The sequence below is a fragment of the Mesoplodon bidens genome (assembly GCF_964165515.1).
Source record: "Mesoplodon bidens genome assembly, chromosome: 14".
Taxonomy (NCBI): Eukaryota; Metazoa; Chordata; class Mammalia; order Artiodactyla; family Ziphiidae; genus Mesoplodon; species Mesoplodon bidens.
The window spans coordinates 58459322-58470059 of NC_138170.1; the positions used below are offsets into that span (position 1 = coordinate 58459322).

At 49.5% G+C, this 10738-nt stretch overlaps 1 pseudogene across 1 annotated transcript; it reads right to left on the reverse strand.

The window, feature by feature from the left end:
* Window positions 1-8846: 8846 nt before the first annotated feature.
* On the reverse strand, window positions 8847-10492 carry LOC308627594 (tyrosine--tRNA ligase, mitochondrial-like; annotated as a pseudogene). The gene is made up of 2 exons: window positions 9200-10492; window positions 8847-8989 (listed from the first exon to the last, which is right to left on the reverse strand). The product of its transcript is annotated as a tyrosine--tRNA ligase, mitochondrial-like (transcript).
* Window positions 10493-10738: the final 246 nt, after the last annotated feature.

Below are 10738 nucleotides of genomic sequence, written 5' to 3' on the forward strand. Positions count from 1 at the left end.
GCCACGCAGCGTGTCCCATGCAGCAAGCCTTAGTGGGTTAGGGTGGAAGAAGAAATGATATAGTTAGGGACACATCCAGAAAGGCAGCCAAACTCTGGGCTGGTGGGGACAGCAAGAGAAGCAGGTCCCCTCAGAGTGTAGCAGTCAGCGGAGGGATGCCTACTTCTAACCCTTAACTCCATGGGCTATAACACCTTCCACTTGTGCATTGTTGCCAGGGCTTTGCCATCACACAGAGAAGGGCTGCTTCTAACTGGAAGGATGCTGCTGAGCTCTGAAGGTCAGTTCTGGCTTTCTTCCACATTTTACCGTACGTGAGTGACCAAGGCAGCCCATTCCACTTTGACCCGAGGGCAACTGACTCCAAGGAGGAGAAAATAGATGACAGATGTCAAGAGCTGCATTTTGCAACCAGTGTTTTCTCACCAGCGCTACCTCTGGTAGTTCCTGGCTTTTATAGTGGATAGTACCCCAGTAGACCTTCAAGCTAGCCCATCCCTCCCTTAGCAAGGAACTTTTGGATCTGGAGCATTTGTATTTAAAAACAAACAAAACCCAGGGTGATTTTGAATGACATAAAAAAAAAAAAAAAACCCAACATGTACCATGCTGCAGATGGTGTTCAAGAGAGGAAAGTCAAGTCAATAGCAAGTTGCCCCTGTGACTTGAATCATCAAATTAACTAAGGTTTATTGGGTACCTACTTTCTACGAGGCTGGCCGCTGAGGAATTAAAAGATAACTGAGCTGATCTTTGTCATCTAGTGGGGAGGCTGAAAGTATATCAAAAAATCTAGGGGCTTCCCTGGTGGCTCAGTGGTTGGGAGTCCGTCTGCCAGTGCGGGGGACGTGGGTTCGAGCCCTGGTCTGGGAGGATCCCACATGCCGTGGAGCGGCTAGGCCCGTGCACCACAGCTGCTGAGCCTGCTCTCTGGAGCCCGCGAGCCACAACTACTGACGCCCGCGCGCCTGGAGCACGTGCTCCGCAACAAGAGAGGCCACTGCGGTGAGAGGCCCGCGCACCGCAACGAGGAGTGGCCCCCGCTCGCCACAACTGGAGAAAGCCTGCGTGCAGCAACGAAGACCCAATGCAGCCATAAATAAATAAATAAATCTATTTTTTTAAAAAATCTAATGCAAAGGCATAGGAAATGTACCCAGATCACCATGGTAATGGGAAGAAGGGCATAATTACATCTACTGGAAGGATCAAGGTTGTAAAGTTTGGATTTTAAAATCAGAAAATGATCGTGAGACGTTCTTGACCTGGGCTTCAGTTCATCAGCCAACAGCCATGGACATAACTGTCACCTCCTTGCCCCTCTCTTGGAGCGTGTGAGGGTCCTAGTCCCTAAGACACCCTCTCTGGCCCACCATGTCTCTGCCTTGCGCGCCGGCAGCCTGGTAGAAGGACAGACTCAGGAGAGAGTCAACTGCTGCTCAGCTCTCTTGATCCCTAAGGAGGCTCATCCCCAAGGTGCAGAGGCCGTAGGAATTGGAAACTGATCATTATAAGACTCTCAGAGACCGGAGAATAATGATCAGAAAAAGGGGTCACTAGTGTCAAAAGCGTAATTATGATAACTCATTCAGCTTGCTGAAAGAGAGTGGAGGAATTGGGAATTATGTCCCTACGCCTAGACAGTCTCCCTGCTTGATTTAACATGGTCATATTTTTTCCTGTTTTGAGAATGAGAGGAAGACAGATGCCTACTTTATAAATATAAAAACACAGCACTAGAGGGAATTCCCTGGCGGTCCAGTGGTTAGGACTTTGCGGTTTCACTGCCGAGGGTCCAGGTTCGATCCCTGGGTGGGGAACTAAGATCCCAAGATTCCCACAAGCCATGTGGCACGCCCAAAACAAAAAACAACCCCCCCCCGCCCCCCGCCAGCACTAAGGTTTGTGTAACACTGTTGATTCGGTGAGGGAATCCAATTAGCCTGTTTAAACCACAAATTAAAGTGTGTGTGACTGTGTGTGTGTGTGTGTGTGTGCATGTGTGTGTGCGTGCGCCTTAAGTCAATAATTTAAAATGTTAACACATTTCCAAGGTGCCTTGAGGGGAAAAATTTGGTTAAATTTTCAGTGTGAAAGTGACATTGGCATTGTGTAAAGAACACTCCAGGAGACAGTAGTTCCAATGGTCCCCACCCCGCGCCACCCAGAAGTATTGGGTGTATATCCTAAAATCTTCAAGTATCTGGAAAAGTGGCTTCCTTCTTAAAATGGATCATATCCTGCTCTGAGTGCAGGAATCTGACTAATTAGGAGAAATCTTCCCCAACTGCCATAATTCAGCCTGGGGTGGGTCACCATGGATCACAGAGCAGTCTCTGGATTCTCACTGGGAGGGAGCCAGGGGCTGAAAGCAATGTTCCTTCTGTAGAGAGAACACATCGCTTGAGAAGTGGAAATACTTTTCCAGCAAAGGAACTGCTGCTGATTCAATATTCAGTTCCAATTTCTGTGTCAGATGCTGGTGTGGAAAAGATTCTTGTGTTATGGGAAGTCTCTGGACTGATGACTACAACAGATTGTGCACAGAGACAATATTAAATAAACGTTGAGTTTTAAAAGTACTGTGAATAGTCAAGTATTTACAAATGAAGTGATATGAGATGAGATTTGGGATTTGCAACTTACTGGAGGAGAGGGTGTGGGGATACAGATGAAACAGAACTGGCCATGTGTTGATAATTATTGAAACTAGGTGATAGGTCCATGGGGGTTCATTATATTATTTTCTCTACTGTTGTAAACATTTGAAAATTTCCATATAAAAAGTTAACAAAATCCCCGAAAGTATGACTTTGTCTTGTTTGAATGAAAGATGTTTTTAAAAATAGATAATTCGGGGCTTCTCTGGTGGGTCAGTGGTTAAGAATACGCCTGCCAATGCAGGGGACACGGGTTCCAGCCCTGGTCCGGGAAGATCCCACATGCCGCGGAGCAACTAAGCCCCTGCGCCACAACTACTGAGCCTGCGCTCTAGAGCCCGTGCTCTGCAACAAGAGAAGCCACCGCAATGAGAAGCCCGCGCACCGCCACGAAGAGTAGCCCCGCTCACTGCAACTAGAGAAAAGCCCACACGCAGCAACGAAGACCCAACGCAGCCAAAAATAAATAAATAAATAAAATTTAAAGATAATAAAAAATAATTCATAGAAATTGCTTACTAAAATATAAAATATAGCTAACATTATCGGTGCTCACTGTGTGCTTGGCATATAACTTTATATTATGTACATATGTAATTATGTATTTTATGTAATGCACAGATATACATGTTATTTTAATTTGTATACATAATTTAATCTGTACATATATTAAATACACATACGTGTATGTAAGTGTATCAATTCGTTTAATTCCTGTCAACAACCCCATGAGGTAAGCTCTATGTAAATTACCGGCATTTGCAGATGAGGCAATGAGGTGATATGCAGGTTGAATAAAGTGCCCAAGGTCGTTAAGCAGATTTGAACGCAGTCAAGACTCCAGAACTCACGCTCCTTCTTAAACAGCACCTCTGCTGTTGCCTGTATCCAAGCTGTTCTGTACATTTTCGCCAGCAACTTCCCGTATCAACTTATTTTTAATTTTTAAATTGATTTGGGAGTGGTGGATGGGCTGGAAATTTTTTTTTACAAGACTGTTCAGCAATTCTGCTGAAGCCGCCTGTGCCCCTTGGCCCCAGGCGCGGGTTTGGCGGGACCCAGCTCCCGGGGTGCGGTCGGGCAGGTTGGCCCAGGAGGCCAGTTACCCCGGGTCCTCCGTTGCCGGACCCGCCCCCGCTGCTGGAGCGGCGCGCGGGCCGCCGCGTGGCGCCACCTGGTGGCCAGAAGCCCGGCAGCGGCGCCTCCGGCGGGGCGCGCGGTCCTCCCGGGGGACGAAGCGGAGGGGTGTCCTCGCAGTTACAAACCCAGGGCAGATGGGCCGCCCTTCAACTCCTGTCTGAGTGGAGCAGGCCTCCGGAGGGCCATCTGGGCTCGGCCAGGGAAACTGGGTGAGCCCTCCCTCCAAGCCGCCTGCCCAGCCCGAAGCAGGGCTCCCCTCAGAACCTGCTCCACCTTCGAGAAGTGGGAATTCATTTAAGAGCAGGTGGTTTTGGGCTTCCCTGGTGGCGCAGTGGTTGAGAGTCCGCGTGCCGATGCAGGGGACGCGGGTTCGTGCCCCGGTCCAGGAAGATCCCACATGCCGCGGAGTGGCTGGGCCCGTGAGCCATGGTCTCTGAGCCTGCGCGTCCAGAGCCTGTGCTCCGCAACAGGAGAGGCCACAACAGTGAGAGGCCCGCGTACCGCCAAAAAAAAAAAAAAAAAAAAGGGGGTGGTTTTGCCTAAGGTCTCTGAAAATGAGCCCTTAAACATTTCCAAGCACTTAAAATTCATGTATTTTTGCATATAGGCACATGCTCATTTCTTTGTATACTCACCTCTTTCCAGAAAGGGTATTAAAGCCGGAATTATGTCCTATAATTTTTTTCCCTCACAACAGTCATTTTAGGCTTGTGAAGAGCAAGTGCGAGGACCCCCAGAGCCCTGACCTATGGACTAAGCAATGCCGACCAGAGTGTGTGGAAGGGCATCTGGCCGCAGAATTGAGCACCTCCTTGACTGGCAGACCAGCCCTTCCCCCTGGCACTGGAGGAAAATGACACAACCAGAGAGGCAGAAGAGTACTTTAGGGCCCTGGCAGAGGGCACAGAGCTCCAGAAGGTGCAGCCCCCATCAGAGCAGGGGCCTAGGTACCAATTCTCCCTCTTCCATTAGCCTGGCAAGAAGATCGGTGAGACCCACGTAACTTTCTACCTGCACAAGGTGAATTCCCAGGACTTCATTGGCTACCTGAACCTGAAGGCAACCCTCTATGGCACATGCTTCCTTTCCTATGGTTTACACTGCCATGGGGCTAAGCACATCCTGAAGGAAGCTCTTTCCTGAGTCCTCTTCAGCTTGCAGGCCACAGGCCACGTGCTGCTTGGCACCTCCTGTTACATGAAGCAGGTCCTGGGCGCCACAGAGGGAAGGCAGCCCCTCCAAGGTGGCCTTCATCCAGACCTGCCCGGAGATACTTCAGTGAAGGCCCAAGTGTATGGAGCCTTTCCTGGCCCAAGACTAGACTGGCCATCTAGTTTACTTTGTGAATATTGTGTTATTGTGCTTAAGGGCACCCCTCTCCATGAAAAGGCAGGGTCCTATCTGAAAGGTGAAGTCATTTATTACGTCACTCTATTAAGGAGGAGGAACATTTCTCAAATCTGATCCTGAGATCTGAGCAGGGCGTACTTGGGTGGGCTGCAGAGCCAGTGATCTCACTTTGTATAGAGATAGAGGATGTCAAGATTGCCAGTGAGGGGACTCATGGGGGCAGGGCTGGAGAATGGTGTAGAAATGAGGGACCCAAGAGGGATTAGTGAAGACTTGTTTCAGACCCCTTGGGCAAATGTGTAGGTGTCTCAGATACTGAGTGAATTGGGGTTTAGTGCTGTGAACTCCGGGGACAAATTAGCTACGTTGGAACCAACCCCCATACAGGCGATGCCACTTGTTCTTAGCAGAGTCAAGAGAAAACCAACAGACGAGGGAAGGAGTGGTTCTACTCTTAGACTAGAGCTGGGACAGACGGCTGTAGCCCCTGGGTACCAGTGCAGTACTGACTTGGTAACTAAAGTGAGAGCACCCAGAGGTTAGTGATGGAGTCGGGGCTCCTTAGATAATCATCCCTTCCTCTTTGACTTCTCCTTCTGAGGCTAAACCTTGCAGGATCTAGGTTTAGTTTTATTTAGGAAAACATTTTTCCTTGTCATCCATGGTTGTGATATGAGCCAACAGGGAAACTGGTTAAGAAGGTAAATGCCAAGTTTGCTTGCATTAATAGCAAGCACAGCACCTGGGCCAAGGGATGTAACTGTCTTACTGTAGTATACTTATTCTTTGCTGGTTGTCACCATTCCTCTGTTGGAAGGAGGTGGAGATGGCTGGGTCTTGGCCAGTCCTCACGTCTGGGTGAGCTTCAAGCACTCCTTTTCCCTCAAACTAAGTGAAAAACCTCTTTGGCCCCCTTTATCTGACCTTTTTACTTGGTTGATGAGAAGGCCTGGCAAAGCGACCACATTATTTCTCTTGGCCTAGAGTAGAGCTCTAGGCCAGCCACTCCCTATCTCCTTTTCCTGGCTTCACCCCGGTCCTGCTGGCAAGGGCAGGTTCCATCCCCATGCAAGGGGCAAGTCCTGGTCCTTTTGACTGGAGGCATGTGCTTCTGCAGGATGGAGATCCTGAAAAGGAGAGTGGAAGAGGTCAGAAGAATGCCCAACTCCATACCCTCAACCAGATTCCAGCTGCCTCCTCTCCTAGGGTGGACTAAGGGAGCCTCAACCTTCCCCTTGTGGCTAAAGTGTGCCATGACTCTGGTCAAAGCATCTCTCTAAAAAGATGTGTGATCCGTTAGCATACAGTTAGCTAAAAGGTCATGCAGATGACAGGCCTGGCAACCAAGAAACAGCTGTAGTAACTAAGGATGTTTGGTTTAGGATAAAGAAGGCATGCCAAGACTAGTCTCTCTTTTAAATATTCAGGAGGTTCGTGGAATAGAAGATATGTTTTTTTTGGGGGGGGGTAGGATTAGAGGACAAAATTGGGACCGAGGAATAAAGTACTAGGAAGTGGATTTTTTTTTTTTTTGCTTCTATATTAAAACTAGCCCCCATGGAGATATTCAAGGAGGTGTTTCTGACCACGTGGTGGTGCCCTGGGAAGGAACGTCCTGCTGGAAAGCCATCCATTCCTGCATCCCTTGTCTCAGGCTTTCTGGAACAGTCCTATTTTCAATATTCTGCCTGTGAAGGTGACTATAAACCATCACATGTCCCAGAAACTCCAGTGTGCCCACATTCACTCCATACCCCTTTGAAAGCCTCTTGATCTTGGAAACAGAATAAGGATGTTTTGGCAAATATATTCTGACTTGTGGTTCGTAAAATATGGGCAAGGTGCTAGGGTCTTATCCAACTCTGAAGGTCTGTAACCCCACATTTATCACACAAGGTTAAGTAATCACTTTAGATTATCTAATGACATAGTGGCAGAATAGGAGCTAGAACCAAGGATCTGACTTCCCTTTGGATGTTATTCGAGGCTTTTACAAATTCTGGCTCAAGAGGGGCCAGCTGCCCGTGATGAGATACAGGAATCATCTCTTGGTTTGGAACAAGCTTCGCCTGCTCCATTCTGCAGGGCTTTACTCATCCCTCCCCGCTCCTCAACACATCTCCATAGTGATGGCTTTCATCTGTTAGTTCCGATGCCCCTGGCACAGTATGAGACCAGACAGAGTTCACTTCTGGGCTGAGCTGGTGTTTTTCCACAGGTGAGCTCTCAGCTGTATGTATACCATCTACCCTTGGCAAGGACGAGCCCTGGTGCAATCCAGTGTCCCTAAGCTAGTGGTGTATTTGGAGAGTCTGCTATTGCCTTGGAGGCTGTTAAGTCCTTGAGGGCAAGGCACACGGAATCATTACTCTGAATCTTCAGGCAGCTAATAAGGTGTTACAGCCTGCAGGCATCGGATAGATATTTGGTGTTTGCTTCTCTTCTCCCACATGAAATCTCAAGATTCCATCATGTGGGGAGTCAGTTCCACCTGGTCGCTCCTCTTCCAAGCTCAGCTTCGGGAAATAAGGAGTGTGTCTTCCCACATACGGCTTTGTTTTCAACTTAATGTGTTTATGTGAGTACCTAGAAACCATGGTGACAGGCGCCATAGAAATAGAAAGAGCAGGGAGGTGGAATACAGAAAGGGAGGACCCCAAACACCAGGGGGCTGGAAGAAGTGTCTTTGTGACACCAGTGTTTATTTTGAGCTGGCAGGAGTATTTATCATGTCTTTGTGCACAGCCTCTCCCCTGGGAACGTAAATGCCATCCACTTCCTTATGCACTTACATCCTCCTGGTCTCCAGAGGAGGAGAGACGCTGCATTCAGTGTATAAGGATACACATCATCATCACTACTTCTTATCTTTGTGTCACTTGTCACTTTTCAGTGCACGTTCATGCACATTACTTTCCTCATTGGATCCTACCTCAGGGCAGATAGTATTCACTCCTATTTTTCTGATGAATTTGATGTTCAGACTAACTTGTCCAAAGTCACATGGCAAGTCAGGGGTCAGAGCTAACCTTCAGCTCTGCTTCCTTGAGCGGGCTTCCTTCTGCTAAGATTGGGCTGTGCAACGATGGAAATTCAAAGCAGGCGGGACCGATGGCTAGTGCATTTTGGCCAGTGTCATTCAGGTTAGAATGTGCTGTGTGGAGTGATCTGAGTCATGGAGTGACAGCTGGCGCTTCTGCAAGAAGCCCACAGAAAACGGTGATTGGCTGCAAGAGAAATTTTGCTAATTTTATGTCCCGAGACAAAGGAAAAGGTAAACCATAAATGGACCCTGTTTTCAAGGCCGATGGCTCCTTGCCAGCACAAGTGAACTTCAGTGCTCTCAGCTTGATCTGCCTGTGCTGGTCCTGAGAAGGGCCACACAGCTGTCTCTATCCCTCCTCAAAGCAGACTGAGCCAAATGTGACAGGAAATAGTCCTGGGCGTGGTTGGGCATGTTCCAACTTCATATCTATGACCCCCTTCACACACGTCTGATGTAGCTGAACGGTGCTGCCTACAAGTCCTGCAACTTCTTGTCCTCGTGTTACCGAGCAGGACCCTATGAGGCCTTCCTGAGACACCCCTCCCCTGTCCCCCACCTGCCTATTGTTTGATATGCATAAGCGAAGGTATAAGTTCGTATGTCTTGAGAATGAATTGTGCATAAGTGTGAACCACCAGAAGGATTTTTCATCATTGCTGAAGCCATTTTATAATGTAGAAATTTCTTTTTCCTATTTTAAGTAACCAAAGCCCATTCTTAAGAATACGTTGTCCAACAACTAAAACAGTCTCAGAATTTTTTACTTGTCTGTGATTTATACTGATTCCGCCTTCTGTTTTTTTTTTTTTTTTTTTTTTTTTTGCGGTAGGCGGGCCTCTCACTGTTGTGGCCTCTCCCCCTGCAGAGCACAGGCTCCGGACGCGCAGGCCCAGCAGCCACGGCCCACGGGCCCAGCCGCTCCGCGGCACGTGGGATCCTCCCAGACCGGGGCACGAACCCGTGTCCCCTGCATCGGCAGGCGGACCCCCAACCACTGCGCCACCAGGGAAGCCCCCGCCTTCTGTTATCATCCGATACCCTCGGGGTCCATTTGAAATGGCATTTACTTTGCAGCAGGTATCTAGGAGGCTTGTTCCAGGGTCAAGAACTAATTCAGAAGATGAAGCTTCTTTTAAAAACTCTAAGAGAGTTTGATCAGACATGACCTCTAGTGCATCTATGCTACTATGTTAAAGGGCTTGCGTACACCTTTTAGCAGACTCCAGTCCTTCTTGTCCATGAACAAGCTTTGTTACGTCTGCAGCGAGTCATTTCTGACCACCCCGCTTTTCTGGCTCTCTGACATGCAGCTACATTATGTGGTCAATCTCCGGAAGGGACAGAAAAGTGAAGAGCTTCAGGGACCTTTCTACCACATCATCTTGCTGCCTCACAAAGACTTGATACAATTCAAATGGAGATGTCTTATCTGTTTAGCCAAACAGCATTGCCAGTGGACTTTCCCAATTTTGCTCCAGTTGTAATTAGAGGAACAGATTCTAAATATGTCTTCTCCAGTGAACTTATGGATGAACTCATATCCAGACATGATATTGCCCAGCTGATCAGATCCACCTAGTTGGACCCGGCATCCATAAGGCTAGAACAGGTAGTAGCAATCATAGGCCTGGAGCACCTGATTAAAAACTTGGCCAAACTCATGCCTTCCAGGCTCTTGAGCTGAGTCTGCATGCTCAGTCGGCTCAGCAGCGTGCCCCTGCGGAAGTGGCCGCCCACTGCAGCTAGGAAGTGCACCAGGTGATACTTCTGGGACCACGCCGAGGTGTCCAGCAAGATGAAGCTGCCCTGGGTCCGCGCGTTAGTGAAGAGCTGCTGGTGATCAGCCGCCAGGGCCTTGAGCCCTCGCTGCAGGGCTGGCGCATTGATCTGCAGGTGCTCTGCGTCCAGTGCCTCGCGCGCCTTGGAACCACCGCTCGGGTCTCCCAGGCGCGCCGCGGCGCCTCCCGCCAGCGCGATCGTGCTGTGGCCTGCTCGCTGGTAGTGAGACAGGCCCAGCAGCGCCAGCAGATGCCCCACATGAAGTGAGCCGGCCGTGGGGTCGAAGCCGCGTGTAGATAATCTGGGGCAAGTCGCCGCGGTGGAAGAGCTCTGGGAGCTCTGTCTTCACCCTCCTCCCGGAGAAGAATTCCTTCAACAGACCCCGAGCCTTCTGCACCACCAGAAACCCCTGAGCGCCCGTGTGGGCCTCACGCAGCCCCAGAGGCCGGACTCATGACCCTCCTCAAGTACCAAACCACCGACCCTGGGAAACGCACGGCCACATGGGCGCCGCCATCTTGGCGAAGCCCCAGGCTAAGGGGAAGAGGATGATGAGGATGGAGATGAACACGATGAAGGGGAAGGTGGTCCACCTGAAGGATATGAGGAACAGGAGGAGGAGGAGGAGGAGGAGGAGGAGGAGGAAACGGTGCTGGTCTGGTTTGGTCTTGTCTGATCTTTGAGACGTCTCTGGTGAGTGGCAGAACCTCGAGCGTGAGGACACCAGGCTGTACTTCCCTACTGGGGTGCCTTGATTGGAGAT